The sequence below is a fragment of the Callorhinus ursinus genome, unplaced genomic scaffold (assembly GCF_003265705.2).
Source record: "Callorhinus ursinus isolate GAN/ISIS: 27379988/994484 unplaced genomic scaffold, GSC_fseal_2.0 scaffold2, whole genome shotgun sequence".
Classification (NCBI taxonomy): Eukaryota; Metazoa; Chordata; class Mammalia; order Carnivora; family Otariidae; genus Callorhinus; species Callorhinus ursinus.
Genome location: NW_027397064.1, coordinates 69,474,123 through 69,496,214, shown reverse-complemented (window position 1 = coordinate 69,496,214; position 22,092 = coordinate 69,474,123). Strand labels below are relative to the sequence as shown.

Genomic DNA, 22,092 nt, shown 5'->3' with positions numbered 1-22,092 from the left:
GTTAGTTAAGTGTCCAACAGTTGGTTTCAGCTAAGGTCATGATCTCAGGGTTGTGGGATCAAGTCCGTGTGGGGCTCCATGCTCAGCGGGGTGTCTGCTTGGGATTCTCTCTCTCTCCCTCTCCTTTGGCCCCTCTCCCACTCCCACTCTCTCTTTAAAATAAATACATAGGGGCACTTGGGTGGCTCGGTCAGTAAAGCATCTGCCTTCAGCTCAGGTCATGGTCCCAGGGTCCTGGGATCAAGCCCTGCATCGGGCTTCCCTGCTCATGGGGGAGCCTGCTTCTCCCTCTCCCTCTGCAGCTCCACCTGCTTGTGCTCTCTTGCTGTCTGTCAAATAAATAAAATCTTAAACAATAATAAATAAAATAAAATAAATACATAAACCTTTAAAAAATTAAATTATATAAATACCAATCAATAAATTATATTAAAGATAAGACAACAAACACTCAACTTCCTAATTATTTTACCACATTTTATTATTCTCTATGCTGTTGAGGTTATTTACATCTATTGTATCAGCTTGGTACAGATACTGTATAATAATTGTGTGTCTACACATCGCAACTCTGTTCAGTGGTTTTAATTTGTTGGAATGAAATAGGCCGTGTCAGGAGTATTTACACCAGGGAAAAGAGCACACACTATAAATCAAGACTCCCTCTGCCAAACATACAAACCAGTTGTTACCAGAATACCACTGCATAAATGTAAACCATTCATTATGCTTTGAACCAGCAAGTCAATCTCCTGGAATGTTTCCTAATGAAATAAATTACAATATGCACAAAGGCTTAGTGATGTTTGATGTTAAATTAGTTCATTATATGTTATATGTTAATCAAAAACAGTTTAAATGCCCCAAACTTGGGTAGTTGAATAAATTATTATATACTGTTTGAAAATATTTAATGACAGAAGAAAATGCCTCCTGATATAATCCAAAAAAGAACTAATAAAGTAAAAAAGAATGAAAAACTACAAATATAATATCTATTTCCTAAAAAAAAACCACACACACACAAATACATAGAAAAAAGATCAGAAATTAAAACCTTAAGAAAACCAGCAAAGAGACATTTCTAGTTGAAAAAATTTTTTAAAGATTTTATTTATTTATTTATTTATTTATTTATTTATTTATTTATTTGAGAGAGAGAATGTGCATGAGTAAGGAGGGGCAGAGATAGAGGGAGGGAGAGAACCTCAAGCAGACACCTCGCTGAGCACAGAGCCTGAGAGGGGCTCAATCTCATGACTGTGATATCATGACCTGAGCCAAAATCAAGAGTCGGATCAGACATTTAACCAACTAAACCACCCAGGTGCCCCTCTACCTGAAGAATTTCTGATATCTGGAAACTGAACTCTGAAATTTCTTTCCACCAAAGCTCCAATCTCACTGCTATACACACCCACATCTTCTCAATCCCTCTAATTACAGAGGTACCCCTCCTTCTAGTTAATGTCAATCAGTCGAACATGGGTTTGGAACGCATGTCTTCCCGCTTCTCAAAGAATTTCTGAATTATATCCCCTGCCCCTATATCTTCATTCTCATCAAGAAAGTCTTTTCAAGCCCACATTTCCTTCCTAGAAACTTGCCAATTTCTTTTCATTTCCCTTAAAAAACAACAACTATCTAAACTCCATGTTCCTATTTCTTTAGCTTTAGTCCAAACCACTCCACTAAAACTATTATTGCCAAGGTCACTAATGTCCTTTTTCTGCTTAATTTAATAGGATTTTTTTATTAGTTCTTACTTGATATCACAAAACCATTTCACTCTATGCCAGCTCCCTCATTTTCTTTTTAGAGAGGACATTTATGAAACTAACTTGCTGTTTTTTCATTTATGAAAACTTTCATTTCATTCAACTTCAATATAAAATAAAATAAAAATGCAAGTAATAGAATTTTGGATATTTGAGATTTTTAACTTTTTTTTTTAAAGATTTTATTTATTTATTTGACAGAGAGAGACACAGCAAGGGAGGGAACACAGCAGGGGGAGTGGGAGAGGGAGAAGCAGGTTCCCCACTGAGCAGGGAACCCGATGTGGGGCTCCATCCCAGGACCCTGGGATCATGATCTGAGCCGAAGGCAGACGCTTAACGACTGAGCCACCCAGGCACCCCTGAAATTTTTATTTTAATATTTTCTGTATTTTTCAAAACTTTTGAGAATATTTTTTGTCAAAAATACACCTTTGATTTTAAAACAAGTCTTGTTGTACATCTAAAACTAACATAATGTTATACGTCATTTGTACCTCAGTTTTTTTAAATGTTAGAAAACAAACAAAATGAATATAAAGAAAAAAATCAAAGGACAATGAACATGATTAACTCTAAGAAGGAATAACTGGCAAGTTGTAGAGTTGCATGTACAATTTACTCTTATCATAAACATATGGCACAAATATAAAACAATATGAGAACTGATCTTTTAAAGGTTCAAGTTGTATTCCCAAATAGTCATAATTGAGGCATCTAGTAAGTATAATAGAATTATTTACCAGGATGATAACCCTATCTTAACAAGGAAAATTTATTTTTAACATGCTCAGTATTATCTAATAAAATTATTATTTTTATAAAGAATTCTATTACAAGAGGTAGAAACAAAACAAAAATTTGACAATGCCAGGGCGCCTGGCTCAGTCAGTTAAGCGACTGCCTTCGGCTCAGGTCATAACTGGGATCAAGCCCCATGCAGGGAGCCCGCTTCTCCCTCTCCCTCTTCTTCTGCCCCTGCTCCTGTGCTCTCTCTCTCACTCTCTCAAATAAATAAATAAAATCTTTAAAATTGACAATGCCTTAAAAAGTTGACCTTTAGTTATCTAGTTCAACATTCCTTATAATAGAGATTTAGAGTATACAGCAGAAATGTGGTACAGATACTAAGTGTTGACAGGAAGTTGGGCCTTAATATGGGCTTTAAAGGGTAGTTTTACTAGAAAAAGGAATGGGGAAGGGGATGTCTGGCTGTCTCTATCGGCAGAGCATGCACCTCTTGATCTTAGGATCAGGAGTTCAAGCACCACTTGGGACACAGAGTTTACTTTAAAAAAAAGGAATGGGAAGAATTATATGTCAAGAAAGAAAATATATGAGAAGTGTCTATAAAAACTCTGGGAAGGAAGACTTTTTTTTTTTTTTTAAGATTTTATTTATTTGTCAGAGACAGAGAGAGAGAGAGCACAAGCAGGGGGAGCGGCAGGCAGAAGGAGAGGCAGACTCCCTGCTGATCTGGGAGCCCAATGCAGGACTCGATCCCAGGACCCTGGGATCATGACCTCAGCCGAAGGCAGACACTTAACCGACTGAGCCACCCAGGCACCCGGTTTTGGTCTTTTTGTTTTTCTTAATTTATTTATTTATTTTAGAAAGAGAGAGAGAGTGTGAGTGTGAGTGGGCAGAGGGGCAGAGGGAGAACGAGAGAATCCCAGGCAGAGTCCATGCTGAGCACAGAGCCTGAAGTGGGGCTCGATCCCAAGACCCCAATATCATGACTTGAGCCAAAACCAAGAGTCAGTTGCTCAACACATTGAGCCACTGAGGTGCCCTGGGAAGAAGACATTTTTTAAGCTTAAAAATGGAAACAATGTTTTTAAAAATCTGAAGAAATGACAAGTTAGTATTTCACATTTCTGTAAATAAAAAATTATTAAAAACTTAAAGAATTATAACAAATATAATAAAAGTATAATATCATTAATACTTAGAAGAATTAATAAATAGCTTAAAATAAATATACTAAGACCTCTGTGCAGTAACAGGCAATGTCAAGGACAAATCACAAAAGAGAACAGGTTATCTGAAAGATGCTCATTTTAATTAGTCACAGTAATGCAGATTAAATAAAGTACAATTTTTCTGCAATGGAATCGACAATGGCTAAAAATTATGAATATAACCCAATCCAATGAAAGTGTAGGGAAACAGGTATGGTTATCTACTACTAGTGAAATACTATACACTCATATAATACTTTCAAAACCCAAGTTCACAATACATATATTAAGAGCCTTAAAGTATTCCCAGCCCTTAACCCAATAATTACCTTTTTGGGTATTTTCTATGAAATGATGTCAGACAGCAACAAATAAAAGTACTATGCATAAAAATGTGCATTGAAGCATTATCTATACAGGTCGGAAGTAAGGAATCAATCTATGTGTATGCACAACCATGGGCTCCACCATTAGCATTCCCCTGTCACACAAGGGAAGAATCAGATAACCCTGTGAGGAAGTACAGGGCTGGGAAAATCCAAAAATATAACTCTTCAGAAGTCTTAGAAAATAAGCAGATTTTACCAAGCAGAAAGAGAGGGAATAAGAATTGCATACAGGGAACATCATGTGTAAAATCATGGATTTATGAAAGTCTATCCTCAGGGATCCATAAAAAGTATGGTATGTTTGTAATATGTTTAGAACATGCTGCCTCCTATCTCCCAGGGGTTTTTAGAAAGTGATGTTTAGCAGTGGTTTAAACACATACAGAGCAATAAATACAAACAAAAATGAAAAATATGAGCCTAACTGGATGTGAATATTCATCTTCATATAATGTGATACACCAGGAGTAAAGCAGAAGGGTTTTAAAAAACAGATGAGGGTTTATTTTAAGCTAAACTCATCAGGAGATTGTTATGATGTGTTAGAAATAGTATCTAACCACTGGCAAGTGGTAAACCACAGCCAATCTCGATTTTATTTATTTTATTTATTTATTTATTTATTTAAGAGCATGCACACAAGCAAGGGGAGGGGCAGAGGGACAAGCAAACTCCTCACTGAGAGGGGAGCCCAATGCAGGGCTCAATCCCAGTACCCTGAGATCATGACCTGGGCCAAAAGCAGATGCTTAACCGACTAAGCTACCCAGGTGCCCCCAACCTCTCTTGTTCTTACTTTCAGTATCTGGAAAGGAGAAATAAGTGTTCAGCTACATCAAATTATTGTTATAGTCATAAGAAATAGATTTGCATGCAAGGTATTACAATCTCCAACCTCCCCAAACTAGCACAACCCCATTCCTTTAAATTATCATGTACCTCATATTTATCCTCCTACCCATTCTATTGCTATTAGTCTAGTCATTACCACCTGACACTGGAATTTCTGAAATAAGTCACTGGTCTTTTTTTTTTTTACCTTTTTATTTCTTATTTTATTTTATTTTAATTTAATTTTATTATGTTATGTTAGTCACCATACATTACATCATTAGTTTTTGATGTAGTGTTCCATGATTCATTATTTGTGTATAACACCCAGTGCTCCATTCAATACATGTCCATCTTAATACCCATCACCAGGATAACACAGCCCACCACCACCCTCCCCTCTGGTGTTTCTTTTAATAGTCTCTATTTTCTATACATTTAACAGAGTTCTTCTGGATCTATCTTTCCACATTTTTAATCATTTCACATCTCCACTTAAAAATCTATTACCTGGGGCACCTGGGTGGCTCAGTCATTAAGTGTCTGCCTTTGGCTCAGGTCATGGTCCCAGGGTCCTGAGATTGAGCCCCACATGGGTCTCCCTGCTCAGCGGGAAGCCTGCTTTTCCCTCTTCCACTCCCCCCGCTTGTGTTTCTTCCCTCACTGTCTCTCTCTCTGTCAAATAAATAAATAAAACCTTTTAAAAAAATCTATTAGCTAACCCAAACCCGTTTGTAACTTTATCTCCCACTACACACACATTTTAGTTAGGTAGGGTTTCCTCCAATCTATCCTTTGTTCAGGTTACTCTTGGGGTGCCTGGGTGGCTCAGATTGTTAAGCGTCTGCCTTCAGCTCAGGTTGTGATTCCGGGCTCCCAGGATCAAGCCCTGCATGGGGCTCCCTGTTCAGGGGGAAGCCTGCTTCTCCCTCTCCACCACTCGTGTTCTTTCTCTCTCTCTCTCCCTCAAATAAATAAAATCTTAAAATAAAGTAGGCTCCATGCCTACACACATTTTTGCAATCACGAAACTGAGACCAAGACATGAGTGAAATCAAGAGTTGGATGTTTAAGCAACTGAGCCACTCAGATGCCCCCAGTAGAGACTCATCTTATTGGGGGATGAGGGATAGGTTCTAGTCAGTAGGCTATATCAAAATATAGTAAATATTGTCTTTGACATGAATCATACTAGAGACAGATATATGATCTCTCAATAAGTCCAACACAGCCAGTTTGACTGCCAGCATTAAAGTAGATGTCATTTATGTAGTTGAGTTCCAGATATTCATTGACGGCCTGCACTTAGTAGCTATGATATACAAAAAAAATATTTATATTAAGACATAAGAGACACAGTGACTGTAAGATGCCACACAATGAGACCTACCCAGAGAGCACCAGACTCCTGTATCCTGCCTATAGATAAATTCACTGAATGAATGATGTTTACTGAAATTGTTTTTCCTTTCCCACCCACAATTTTTCCTAACATAAATAATTTAATTTCAATGGGTTAAAATCACAAAAGATGAGATTGCACTCCATGTACATCTTTTCTCTTTAAGTAAATTATGACTTCCTTAAGCATATTATGGGCTATGTGTTTTGTTTCTGAGCACTTTGAAATGTTTCTAGTTACTAAGTAATAGATGTCAGCCTGATTCTTGTTCTCAATTTAATGATCAGTTTATTAAACTAATCATTACTGCCTAGTATGTGACTATTAGCACATCACAATAGTATGAAACATGAAAAAATAAGTGATTTTTACCTGTTTCCTTGGGTAACTATAGGATTACTTTCAGGTCTCCTGTGAAGTCCTGAGATTAACAAATACAAAAATAAACATAAATTTTTACCCAGGTAGACGTAAGTAATTTAGTTGGTACCTCTGGACTTAAGCTGAAACATATCAAATGCTACTTACTAAGAATAAAATATTTGCAATAAACTGCAAAAAAGAGACCTATTTCACAAAAAGTGTCTCACATAAAGCAAAAAAGGTCAAATCAAGATACTATGTCAATAGAATACTTGATTAAAAGCAACAATCCCAAAAAACCAACTACTGGAAAGTTCTGGTCACATTCAATCTAGAACTTCCCTAATTTGGGGAAGGAAACAGGCATCAAAACCAGGAGGCACAAGGACCCCCCCCAAAATCAATAAAAATAGGTCAACACCCCAACATCCAATAGTAAATCTCACAAGTCTCAGAGACGAAGAGAAAATCCTGAAAGCAGCTCAGGACAAGAGGTCTGCAACCTACAATGGTAGAAACATTAGATTGGCAGCAGACCTACCCAGAGAGACATGGCAGGCCAGAAAGGACTGGCATGATATATTCAGAGTACTAAATGAGAAAAATATGCAGTCAAAAATACTATATCCAGGTAGGCTGTCATTGAAAATAGGAGAGATAAAAAGCTTCCAGGACAAACAAAAACTACTTAAAGGGTCTATCCAACAAGAAGATCTAACAATTGTAAATATCTATGCCCCTAACATGGGAACAGCCAATTATACAACCCAATTAATAACAAAATCAAAGAAACACATTGACAGTAATACAATAGTAGTAGAGGACTTTAACACCCCCCTCACTGAAATGGACAGATCATCTAAGCAAAGGATCAACAGGGAAATAAAGGCTTTAACTGACATACTGGACCAGATGGACTTCACAGATATATTCAGAACCTTCCATCCCAAAGCAACAGAATACACATTCTTCTCTAGTGCCCATGGAACATTCTCCAGAATAGATCACATCCTGGGTCACAAATCATGTCTCAACCTGTACCAGAAGACTGGGATCATTCCCTGCATATTTTCGGACCACGATGCTTTGAAACTAGAACTCAATCACAAGAGGAAAGTTGGAAAGAACTCAAATACATGGAGGCTAAAGAGCATCCAGCTAAGGAATGAATGGGTCAACCAGGAAATTAAAAAAGAATTTTAAAAAATTCATGGAAACAAATGACAATGAAAATACAACTGTTCAAAATCTTTGGGAGGCAGCAAAGGTGGTCCTAAGGGGAAAGTATATAGCAATACAAGCCTGTCTCAAGAAACAAAAAAGGTCTCAAATACATAATCTAACCCTACCTAAAGAAGCTGGAGAAAAAACAGCAAATAAAGCTAAACCCAGCAGGAGAAGAGAAATAATAAAGATCAGAGCAGAAATCAATGAAATAGAAACCAAAAGAACAGTAGAACAGATTGACAAAACTAGGAGCTGGTTCTTTGAAAGAATTAATAAGATTGATAAACCCCTGGCCAGACTTACCAAAAAGAAAAGAGAAGGGACCCAAATAAATAAAATCATGAATGAAGAGGAGAGATCACAACCAACACCAAAGAAATACACACAAGTATAAGAACATATTATGAGCAAATATATACCAATAAATTAGGCTCTCTGGAAGAAATGGATGCATTCCTAGACAGGTATAAACTACCAAAACTGAAGCAGGAAGAAATAGAAAACCTGAACAGACCCATAACCAGTAAGGAAATTGAAGCAGTAATTAAAAATCTCCCAACAAACAAGAGCCCAGGGCCAGATGGCCTCCCAGGGGGATTTTTACCAAACATTTAAAGAAAAATTAATACCTCTTCTTCTGAAACTGTTCCAAAAAATAGAAATGTAAGGAAAACTTCCAAACTCATTTTATGAGCCCAGAATTACCTTGATCCCCAAATCAGACAAAGACCCCATCAAAAAGGAGAATTACAGACCAATATCCCTGATGAACATGGATGCAAAAATTCTCACCAAAATACTAGCCAATAGGATCCAACAGTACATTCAAAGGATTATTCACCACAACCGAGTGGGATTTATTCCTGGGCCGCAAGGGTGGTTCAACATCCGCAAATCAAACAATGTGATATAATACACTAATAACAGAAAGAACAAGAACCATATGATACTCTCAGTAGATGCAAAAAAAGCATTTGACAAGTACAGTATCCTTTCTTGATTAAAACTCTTCACAGTGTAGGGATAAATGTTATACATCTCAATGCTATCTATGAAAAACCCAGAGAGAATATCATTCTCAGTGGGGAAAAACTGAGAGCTTTTCCCCTAAGGTCAGGAACATGGCAGGGTGTGTCCACTCACATTCAACATAGTACTAGAAGTCCTAGCCTCAGCAATCAGACAACAAAAATAAATAAAAGGCATCCAAATCGGCAAAGAAGAAGTCAAACTCTCATTCTTTGCAGATGATATGATACTTTATGTGGAAATCCCAAAAGACTCCACCCAAAAACTTCTAGAATTCATACAGGAATTCAGTAAAGTGGCAGGATATAAAATCAATGCACAGAAATCAGTGGCATTTCTATACACCAAAAACAAGACTGAAGAGAAATTAAGGAGTCGATCCCATTTATAATTGCACCCAAAACCATAGGAGACCTAGGAATAAATCTAACCAAAGAGGCAAAGAATCTGTACTCAGAAAACTATAGAATACTCATGAAAGAAACTGAGGAAGACACAACGAAATGGAAAAATGTTTCATGCTATGGATTGGAAGAACAAATATTGTGAAAATGTCTATGCTACCTTGAGCAATCTACACATTTAATGCAATCCTTATCAAAATATCATCAATTTTTTTCAAAGAAATGTAAGAAATAATCCTAAAATTTATATGGAACCAGAAAAGACCCCGAATAGCTAGAGGAATGTTGAAAAAGAAAAGCAAAGCTGGTGGCATCACAATTCCAGACTTCATGCTCTATTACAAAGCCATAATCATCAGGATAGTATGGTACTGGCACAAAAACAGACATATAAAACAATGGGACAGAACAGAGAGCCCAGAAATGGACCCTCAACTCTATGGTCAACTAATCTTCAACAAAGCAGGAAAGAATGTCAATGGAGAAAAGTCTTTCAACAAATGGTGTTGGGAAAATTGGACAGCCACATGCAGAAGAATGAAGCTGGACCATTTCCTTACATCACACACAAAAATAGACTCAAAATGGATGAAAGTCCTAAATATGAGACAGGAATCCTTCAAAATCCTTGAGGAGAACACAGGCAGAAATCTTTTTGACCTCAGCCGCAGCAACTTCTTCCTAGACACATCACCAAAGGCAAGGGAAGCAAGGGCAAAAATGAACTATTGGGACTTCATCAAGATAAAAAACTTTTGCACAGCAAAGGAAACAGTCAACAAAAGCAAAAGACAACTGACAGAATGGGAGAAGATATTTGCAAATGACATATCAGATAAAGGGCTAGTATCCAAAATCTATTAAGAACTTATCAAACTCAACATCCAAAGAACAAATAATCCAATCAAGAAATGGGCAGAAGACATGAACAGACGTTTCTGATGGCCAACAGACACATTAAAAGTGCTCAACATTGCTTGTCATCAAGGAAATCCAAATCAAAACCTCAATGAGATACCACCTCACACCAGTCATAATGGCTAAAATTAACAAGTCAGGAAATGACAGATGTTGGCAAGGATGCGGAGAAAGGGGAACCCTCCTACATTGTTGGTGGGAATGCAAGTTGGTGCAGCCACTCTGGAAAACAGTATGGCGGTTTCTCAAAAAGTTGAAAATAGAGCTACCGTATGACCCAGCAATTTCACTACTGGGTATTTACCCCAAAGATACAAATGTAGTAATCTGAAGGGGTATGTGCACCCCAATGTTTATAGCAGCAACGTCCACAATAGCCAAACTATGGAAAGAGCCAAGATGTCCATCAACAGGTGAATGGATAAAGAAGATATCATACACACACACACACACACACACACACACACACAATGGAATATTATGCAGCCATCAAAAAAAACCCACCGAAATCTTGCCATTTGCAACGACATGGATGGAACTAGATGGTATTATGCTTAGCAAAATAAGTCAATCAGAAAAAGACAAGTATCATATGATCTCACTGATATGAGGAATTTGAAAAACAAGACAGAGGATCATAGGAGAAGGGAGGGAAAAATGAAAGAAGATGAAATCAGAGAGGGAGACAAGCCTAAGAGACTCTTAATCTCAGGAAACAAACTGGGGGTTGCTGGAGCGGAGCGGGGTGGGAGGGATAGGGTGGCTTGCTGATGGACATCGGGGAGGGTATGTGCTATGGTGAGGGCTGTGAATTGTGTAAGACTGATGAATCACAGTCCTGTACCCCTGAAACAAATAATACATTCTATGTTAATAACAAATAAATAAAACTATTTGAATTGAGGATACCTCAGCTCTTTAATAGGCTAAAAATAATCATGTATCTATTCCTTTTTTAAAAAATAAACACTCATCTTACATACAATTGTTAAAAAAAAGCACTTACAAATTCTTTAAACCAATACTTCTCCTTTTTGAATTTTGGCAGTACATCTATGAACAGTCTTTCTGGAAAGGGAAGGGAAATAAAACTTTCACCTAACTGGCCAAAGTATTACATGTTCTCTTCCTGGACCGGATGTTTACTGTTTACACAGCCCTTCCCTAACCCTTCAACTTCCTACTTCAAATCCCCAAGGTATGATTATAGATAAGAGTTCTTTTCTCTAAGCTGCTGAAAATATTTTTTTTTAAGATTTTTTTTTATTATTATTCATGAGAGACAGAGGGGGAGAGAGAGAGAGACAGTGCATAAGAAGTTAATGCTAAAGTACTCAGGCCACAATGCAGAAAATCTTGAGACTTTCCAAGAGTGCTCAATTGTGTAACAGTGCTCCATTTCTCTTAACCCCATTTAAAAGCCTTCTTTAAAACTATCTCCTCTTTTTGATGTTGTTACTACCCACCCCCTAGCAACATTTCCTTTAGCTCTGCAGTAACCCCTCTTTTAAAATAAAGAGATTTGACCCACAACCTCTGTCTGTTACTGTTGCCTGGCAGACCCTATTTCTTCCAGTATGCTACACTAACCCATAAAAGGAGAAACACATCATTTTGTGACTTACAGGCTGCTCCCTGATTTTTTTAGATGCTCAGGATGGGCTTTGCTGTTTCTTATGTTGCCATAATGGTTCATGTCAACAGTAATCCTTTTCCCAGGGAAATCCAGAAGTAATGTCTCAATAACCATGTCATCATGAAACCAGAAAAGCATGGCTTCTTTCTAAACTCAGACACTAGATAGCCCTCTATTTCTACTCATTTCCAACTTTATCTCAAAACACATCATCATACAAGAAATAATTATGTAAAAGTTTTAAGGTTTTCTTCTGGCACGTCTCTTCCAAGTGAATAGTCATCACGACATTGTAAATAAGGAAAATGAAATAAATTTCATTATCTTAGTGCAGCAATCATGAAGATAGGAAAAGTCTAACCACTGAAAATTAAGACCTTATACATTTGTGTGTGAATTTTTTTGTATCTTTCCTTTTCATACCCTATTTTTTTATTAGGCTCCACACGCTGCATGGAGCCCACGAGGGGCTTGAACTCATGACCCCGAGATCAAGACCTGAGCTGAGATCAAGAGTCTCTGATGCTTAACAGACTGAGCCACCCAGGTGCCCCATATTCTCTATTTTAAATGGTATTTCTGTTATTAGTGAAATTCAATACTGATGTAATTACAAATAGGGGCTATAAATTTTGTTTCTTTTTTCCTTATGGATATTCCTATTATTGGCAGTTCAGCCAGTCTATCTTCTTTATTTATCCAAAGTAACTAAAAGAAGTAAAAATATTTGAGTCAGTCATTGAATCCCCTTGGAAAGCTAATTCTTCACCAGTAAACTGAGAAAAGGAAAACAGAAATGTCCTCTCTTGCTCAATGTTCTTAGCAGGTATAACCATGCATTACATTTCAAAACAAAAACAAAAACCATTTTTAAAGCGTTGTAAGAGAATGAAGGAGAAAGGAGTGGTTCTGATTAATCTTAAAAGAAACACAATATTTCAATAACTGATCAGAAAGGGAAGTTCTGTCAATTTTAAACTGGCCTCCACAAACAATAAGCCTATCATTGAAACAGATGATTTGAAACTGATTAAACCCACCCTCCCCAGAGAAAAGCCAAGCAGTCATTCTTGAAAGCAATGGAGGAAAAGAAGGATCCCATAACATTCTTTTTCTTCTGGGAGAAGAGGTTTGGTTTGAGGTAACCTCAAAAAGGTTGCCCAACCACTCCAGATAACTAATAGACCTAGCTTTAATTTATTTGTTCTATGAGGCGCTCATAATGCCATTCTTTTATTGGATCCTTTCTTCCTGATCTCTAAATATTCAGTTTACTCATTTTTCTTGGTCTAATTTAATGCTACCTAAACCAAAAGAGCCTTTTCTAATGATTCCAACCGAAGTCATCTCGTCCCTATTCTGAGCTTTCACAAACTTTCAACCATAGCTCTCTAAGAATGCTGAACACTGCATTCAGTATAAACTTGATGAATGAAGGTAGCTGTCCCCTTTTTTCCCTATTATTGATACTAGAACAATAAAAGTGTATCAAATACCAGTGATTCTCCAGTGGTTGTCATTACTGAGTCAATTCATTTTTCAAGTAACGGCTACACTTCCTACTGTTTTGTTGGGTTACTAATATTTTATTTATTTTTAAAGTTTTATTTAAGTAATCTCTACACTCCATGTGGGGCTCAAACTCATGACCCCGAGATCAAGAGTCACATATTCCTCTAACTGAGCCAGCGAGATGCCTTAGGGTTACTAATATTTTAAAAATTGAGTTCATTACCTCATCTTTCTTTTTATCTAAATATAATTACCTGTTGTAATAAGAACCAAAAAAGTAGAGAAATAAAATCTGAAACCTTCATTTTGGTGAAAACCTAAGAAGTTCTCTTCTTCTGATCTATCAAGAAATGGGAGAGGAAGGGAAACAAAACTTATTTGAATTTTACTTCCTTTTATTTCTTCAGTTTATTCTATGATGAGATTCCAAAGAGCAGGAAAATAACTGAAAGGACAATAGTCAAAAGACAGAGAAAAGGGGCATATGATAATTCACAAAATGACTAAGGTAACCTCAAATAATAGCAAATTAACTGTGTAATAAAGTTATTATCATATGCAACTCAAAACTAAAACATACCACATTGTCCTTTAATAACCTTTGAATTTATTATTTAGAAAATAGTACAGCCCACTATCAGCTAGATTAAATTTGGCCATATATTCTATTATATTACCAACATATCCAGCCATTTGTGAAGCCAAGAAAGAGTAAAATGCACTCTTAGGAGTGGTACTCAACCTTGAAGTGCTGAAAGCTACTTCATCATCTAGCATGGGGACAAACACATGCATGCACATGTGAACATAACACTATCTTGTGTAGAAGGCTCAATATAATCACCATCCTTATAAATCACTCAGGTATCCACTTATTTTAACATACACAAATCAAGGCAGAGCTCCCTGTGATTCCTACAGGGATATCTGAAATCACATTTAACATTTCTCCTCCCACTTTTCTCATTGAAAGCTTGAGATACAGAGGTTTTCTCCTCTTCTTTCAGCCACTACTAGGCAGAACATGCAGGAAACTATTCCAAGTGGACTAGCCTACACGTATCATTTAAATACTGTAAGAGCATAGCTGTGCTTAATATTCCAGAAGGGACCCCAAAAGCAGAAGACTCCTCATTAGATTTCTTCTAAAAAAAATTAAAGGAGCTTTCTGGTTTTAGGATTAGCATTATTCTAATCAAAGTATAATGTCTTGTGTCTCTTCCCTTCTATCTTGTCTTCCACCACTCATAACCTAAAAGTATAGTCACATTTCTATATATTATGTGAAATTGTTTTACAGGCTAATTAATCACAATCTATTGCTTGTGTTGTTAGCTAAAACTATAGATAACTAGCAAAATATAATTAACAGTATTTTCAAATCAAAGATAATTCAGTTACTTAACTAAAGACAAAATTATAAAACGTATTTTCCAAAAATTACAATGGTTGTGTAATCTAGGTTTGTTTGGTTTTGGTCAAGATGAAATATATATGAATAATACATTATTGACCTTTTACACTTGGTTCTTTCAAAGCTTCTTCATTTTATACAGCATTTAGTTTAAATTAAATATTTAAAATTGAAGCTGTTCTATGTTGCAAACACAGCTAAAATGAAGAGCTTCTGTAGCAGCAGTGACCAGATTTTAAATGCAGGTAGATCAATAAAAAAAAAAAAAATCACCAAGCACAGGCTCCATGTGTGAGTGGAATGGTTTATAATAGCTTGCAAATGACTATGTGCTTGCTGTAACCAGCTGTTCTTAAATTATGAATATGCAACCAATTCATGTGAAAGCCAAATCCCAACACTATTTCTACAGAGAAATCCCAGTAGTTTTGCTTGTTCTACATGTTAGCTCTGTTAAGGATACAAATAGCAGTAAGCTTCCGAACAAATAGGACCAAACTATTGGCATTTCATGCACTGGGTCCATTATCACAGTGGGGGATGTCAATCATTGGTACATTCCTGTAACAGCTCAGGCAATATGACAATGATCTCGTAAGAAAAAAAAAATCAAAATCTCTGCAGCATACTCAAAGTCCTGACAACCTAACGCTTTCTTACTTCAGCCAATCAGAATGTCAGACCTGACCTACTAGAAGACTTGCATCAAGCCTGAAACATTTAAAAACATCAATCATAAAAACAAAGACAGGACATTGAATTATACAGTATTAACCTCCAGGGTTTGCATACAAAGACCTTAGATTTATTTATGTCCCAGTGAGTTAAGAGCTTCAGTACACCGTTCTTTACACCAAACTGACTGCCAATTTGATGAACCTCTCTGCCCTCAGCAGGAGTGCACCGTCTTTGATTAATGAGTGCATGCTTGTGGAAAAGTGTTAAGAGGAGAAAACAGTGGAAAAACACACAATTATGTCTACACATAGCTGAAGTACCAATGCAATAATTATCTTCAAACCAAATGCTCCTTTTTCCTTAAATACACATGCACACACAAAATTAGTAAAGGTTCTTATCTATATATTACCTACATTATTATTATCTCTAACACTTCTTTTCTTGAATGAAAGGCATTCAAAAACCAAAATACAAATCAAATTTCATAAATTATAAAAACAACTATTTTAAAAGCATTAATTAAAAAAAGATAGAAAACACCCCATCTTATAAATTTTTAAATATGTGGGATAAAAACTATATTTTCACCTCATACTCTTATAAAAGCCTATTCATTTTAAAACTCTGTTTAAACTATAAATATCAAGACTATTAAATATTTTACATCTCAGACTCTATTATGAATTGCCACAATTCACATAACATTCAAAATAGATTTGAAAGTCAAGTAAATTTGTTTTTCTTTCAGCAAAGATGTTTTTCTTTCAGCAAAGAAAGCAAAGTTTCTTTCAGCAAATATTTTATAATTCTATATGTAACTGTAAATTAATTATACATATTGCCCATAATTTCAAAGTTAGTAGGGTCAACAGAAAAACTTATGAATGAAAATTTAAACTTTTTATGACTCTTCTGTTTAGAATCACCAAAAGTGGAAAAATTCCTACTTCAACGATGGGATGCTGATCTGCACTACAATTAAGACCATATTATCTGTAAAAATGAGCTAAGCATTGAGATTCCTTTAAAATAAAAGTTTACATTTAGGGGCGCTTGGGTGGCTCAGTCGTTAAGCATCTGCCTTCAGCTCAGGTCATGATCCCAGGGTCCTGGGATCGAGCCCCACATGGGGCTCCCTGCTCTGTGGGAAGCCTGCTTCTCCCTCTCCCACTCCCCCTGCTTGTATTCCTTCTCTCGCTGTGTCTCTGTCAAATAAATAAATAAAATCTTTAAAAAAATAAAAGTTTACATTTAATATATAATTTACCATAATTTAGTTTATATGAACATTTGCCTTGACACAAATGTTATGAGTAAATATATTTCTTAAAAATTGAATCATAGGCTAAGGTAACAGAATGATTTTCTTTTTAAGGAACTGTACGGCTATTATATAAAAAGAGTTGAGAAAGTATACTACCTGAAAGAAGTGTTAGTAATGCATGGTCTATTTAAAAGGAAAACATCTCTATAAACTTATAATTGCAGGAAATCATAATTCTGGAATCACTTAGCAGTGTATTGGAAGTGTTTACAATTTGTTTATATTGTATAGGAAGTCCTTTTAATGGCATTTAACTCAGCAAATCATATATTCTAATCACCAATTTCACATTTTAAGTATTTATTAAAGGCAAACTATTTTAAATGTTGTAAATTTTATGCTCTTTGAAAAATTATTTAAATGCTTATGGTACTTAAAGACTTAAAAATTAAAAATGAGTAAATACTAAAACTAGAAAAGATCTCCTGACATAGTGGTAAACTACATCATAAACTCTAAACTTATTATCCTAAAGGTTTTATTACACATTTTTTAAAAAATATGTTTTCTCTGTTGGAATGGTCATTCCTTATTCCTCCTCTTTCCTATCTCCTTTCCTATCAAATAAATAAATAAAATAGGTAGAAAACACTTAAGTATCAATGGGATGATTTGACACCTTTTAGTTCCATAGTTTGATAGCCGAAACTATCACTAAAAGTTACTAAGTATAATAAAAATACCATTTCAATTTTTAAAATCATTAAATGACCACTAGTCAATTATTTACTATCTTCACCTCCTTAGAGAGAAAATCAAATATAAAATTGCCCATTTCCTCAATAATTCTTTTCTGATTACTTTCTGCAACAAAAGTTTGAAGAAATATTTAATCAAAAAGTCAACATTTATTAAATAAAGCACAATTTTTTTAAACCTTATGGTATGAAATACTTAATTTTATATAAGCAAAAACTCTTAAAATACCTAACTAGGTAATTTAATTAATCCCTCAGGATATCAAGTATATTAAAAATCATTAAGATATTATTTCGACTAGGGGTCAAAATCACACATTACTTTGTGTTAAATCACTTCTTTTGGTAGTCCTAGCTAAGACTCCGTCAGAAACTAAGAAACTACAATTTAAAATCTTTTCTTTTGAGAAACCTTTAAACCTAAAAGTAATCAAGTTTAACACATTTTTTCACTAATTCAAGGAGATAAGACAGAAAACAGGAACTTTCGTGCAACTGTGATATCCTACATCTTGTATAGTAACACAAAAGTAGCAACAAAGACATTAACAATTGCAGTTCAAGCTGGGAGTGACTGTTCTGTTTCAATTCAATGACACCACTAATGGCTTCTTAGCAGCTCCATGAAATCAACCAGCTGTCAAGTTGATGCATCAGAAGGAACAGTTATGCACTCCCATAAGAAAAAGCAACACATCAGGATGTTTGGCAAAACATCTGCTCCTTTACACTGCAGTTCTATAATAAACATGCAAACAAAGAAATGAGAGAAAGGGCAACAGAATTAAAATTCCAAGGTTTCCATTACAGACTTAAACGCATTTTAAATAAATGACATAAAAATAAAAACAAATTTCTGCCAACTTGAATACTTTGTTATTTTAAATCTTGAAAAATGCTAAATATAATTACTCAGATTCTTCTAGAAAGGCAAAAGCTACATAAAAATCTTTACATTTTAAAAATTGAGAGCAAACTATATTCACCAGGAAAAATTATCATAATGTACAAAACTCAAAAAATAATAACCAAAATACATCCTTCCTTCATTTAATAAATACTTAGTAAATTATGCCAACAGAATTCTAATAAACGCGTTTCCAAGACTGAATACTCTAAAGATATTTTAAGTAGTGTTTGAAAGAGTAAATGCTACTATAGTTCAGCAATAATTTAACATATAGGAACAGTAAAGATACTATTCTCTGGATTTTAAAATATCTGCCTACTCCTACTTCTCTCCTAACCATTATATGAATACAATATTCAGTCCTGATAAATAACTTTCTTTTTACAGCATACAATTTGATCACCTCCCCTATAAGACTCTTATTTGTCATTACAGGCTTAAAATAATTTTACACTTAGCCATTCATTTCATACAGCTGTAAAATTTGACTTTTTTCTATCTGAAACTTACAAGTGCCTCAATGTTGTCTAAATTATTGATTATGTAGCATAGTGACAATATGTACAGTGTTTACAATAGGTGTGAGACATCCAATGTACTTAACTACCATTTTCTTAAACTGCTTATCCTCTGTTGCTTGCCATTTATAATCTGCCAAATCTTCTAGTCCTTTGTTGCATGTATAATTTAAAACCATCTGTTCTATGTGCTCTTAACTATTTAAACATTTTTCACCTACCTACAATTCACATAAATGGCAGACATTCAATTCAGTCAAGCTTTCTATATAGCGTTTTACATAAGAAAATTCCAAGATAAATAACACAGCAAGTAATACCAAAGGAGACTGCTACAGAGATAAAAACATACTACTACATACAATGTAAATTTTTATGTTAGACAAACCTTTTCAGTATATTCAGAATTGTTTCTATTAGTTTTTTTTTTTTTAGTTAATTGTAGTCAGTTTTTTTCCCCAACCCAGAAGACAAAGAGAATGCAAATTAAATACAGACAGTTTCATGTCCTTGTTAGAAGAGAAGGAAATATGCTGACTGAAAATGACTACAGGAGACAGAATTCCAGTTTCCCATTCAATTTACAGTACCTCTTATTTATATACCAGTCAGTGTATCATTAAGTTTGGTCATGTGACCAACCGAACTTCTGTGAGATAAAAAACTATTTTAGACAAGCAAATTAAAACAATACTAATTTTTATTGTTTATTTTTTCACAATGGCTGACAAAGAGCTTACAGCTTGAAGTTATAAAATATATTTTAAAATAAATTTTGCTTTTTTAAATACTAACATTTTTGCCAATCGTTTAATATCTGCTACTAAATTTTAAAAGTATCCAGTATCTCCAGGTATTTTAATAGTTTTATCTTTCCAAAATGTAAGGAAATATGTAAAAAAAAATAGATTATTTAATTACAAAAGGGGATCTAGGTAATCTAAAATAATTATACGTAAAATATTAACCAAGCTAAATAAAGAAAAATCCACAGCAGAGTGGAGTAAATGAGAAAGGAATATACTGATTAAAAATAACATTTGAGATCTTTAAAGAAAAAAACACGTAGACATAAAGCTAGGTGAATACCAATGACACTATAAAAGTTTATACCATCTTTTTGCACATAATTTTCCACCTGTTACCAAAACGTAAAACGTGTAGACGCTGAGGGTTCATTCTGAGTGCAAGACCCCAAGATAAGCAACACAACTTATCTTTAACCAGTAAGTTACACGGTCCTTTAAAACCGGGAAAAAATTAGGTGAAAAATTTTCTCTTGGGAAAATTTCTCGATAAAGTTTACATGACGTCACTGGGCCCCCTGAACATTCCCTAAACTTTGAGTCTTATCCAGACATACTTTTTGCCTTTCTAAGGCATCTTTCCCTTTCTCAAAAATAAAAAAAGGGAGACTTGGGAATAAAAATTGCCCAAGATGGCGAAACGCTTGTTGTTTAGAGGGCAGGAAAAAAAAATGGAGGATATTGTAATATACACAAAGGGATAAATTTCAACAACTCGGCCAAGGACTGCAGCTGCTTCTCTCTTTATAAGGAAGCAACACACAAAAGATAAATACAGAGGGAGAGAAAAGAGAAAATCGCCCAAACAACAGGGCCAGCTCTTACTCTCCCAACACTTCCTTCCTTTCCCAAGTCCCAATTCTGGGGTTCATGGAACTACTTTAACAGGAGGAAAGCCGCGAAAGAGAAAGGGGGGAGGGGAGCAACAAGAAGATTAAAAGAGCGAAGAAGAGTTGAGGGCTGGCGGTTGTTCCCGGGGAAGAACTGCTAGGAGACAGACATTACTGCAGGAAAAGCTGTGCTCCTCTAACCCTGTGTACAGGCATAGATCTTCCCAAGTATCCAGCTCTTTTCCCGGTCCCACCTGCCCCCATTACAACACCCCCCACCCCAACCTATTTTCTGTAAACTCTGGAGCTCCAAGCTACACAGAGAAAGCAAAAGAGGCCCGGACGGGGAGGGTGAGGGGTGCCAGGAGCAGATCAGCAGTCCTAAAGGGAAGAGGGGGCGGAGGCAAAAAAGGGCAGCAGTAGGCGGACTGGGGGGGTGGGGGGTATCTTGAAACTACCCCGGCAGGGATTGGGGGAGCAGCGTATACTCCGGGGTAGGAACGGCGATCGCAACAGTGCCGGAGGTTATCCTTTGAGAAGCAAAACTGTTGGTGGCAACCCGAGCGCTGGGAGCCGAGCGCTGGGAGCCGCAGGGAGGAGGAGGCGCGCAGCCCAGGCGGCCCAGCAGGGCGACCGGCACAAAGGAGGCGGACTGGCGGCGGCAGCGTCTGCCCGCGGCCCTGCTGCACCGAAGTCCCGCACTGGCAGCTAGGAATAAAGTTTACATTCTCCGGAGACCGCACCCCCCACCTCCCCCCCAGGACCGCGTCCTCCTCCCCCAAACTCCGCTCGGGACCCCGAGCACCGCCCCAGCCTTCCAGCCTGCACAACAAAGAGACACACCGACCAGCGAGGGTAAACAGCCGCGGAGGGCGAGCAGGGCGGGCAGGGCGAGCGCCTCGAGAGAAGCCACTCCGGAGACCCCGCTCGCAGGAGCGTAGTTTCTCCTGTTCAGCTAACAACCGGCTTTGTAACATTTGGAATTTTCATCTTCACCCGCACCCCTCACACCCGAAGATTTTGAACTCACCTTTACTTTCAAACTGAGAGTTGCGGTGGATGAGATTTTTGCCTTCCCCAGATGGTTGAAGGTTACGACTTTTGTTTTTGGAAACCCTACCACCTCCTTATCGCGATTATTATTTTTGCAAGGAAAGTATAAAGAGAGTTGGAGTGGAGGTGAGATTTGTGATCGGGAAAGCCCTTGACTCCCTCCTTCTCCGCCTTCCGCCTCTCTCTGATTAGTTCCTATCCAGCAGCAGATTGAAGCAGGAGATGATTCTTCTCAAGGTTTGTTCAGCAGCTTCACTTCTAGGCGAAGGCTTCATGAACCAAGTGACGTCAACCAACAAGGCTTCTCTCTCTCTCCTCTCTCTAACAATGAAAGTTGCTGTTAACAAGGGAAAAAAGAGAGAGAATTGTTTATACCATTTCAGTTCCAATAATAAATGACCTATCAGC

The 22,092-nt window shown here is 36.5% G+C and overlaps 1 protein-coding gene across 3 annotated transcripts in view; it reads right to left on the bottom strand.

Annotated features, from left to right (window-relative positions):
- Positions 1–21,798, bottom strand: part of BAZ2B (bromodomain adjacent to zinc finger domain 2B) — a 311,231-nt gene extending 289,433 nt beyond the window's left edge. For 2 of the 3 annotated variants that reach the window (XM_073883542.1, XM_025855507.2), the window contains exon 1: positions 21,662–21,798. The gene's annotated coding sequence lies outside the window, so the exon portion shown is untranslated. The remainder of the gene's footprint in view (positions 1–21,661) is intronic. The other variant, XM_025855516.2, reaches the window with a different exon arrangement.
- Positions 21,799–22,092: the final 294 nt, after the last annotated feature.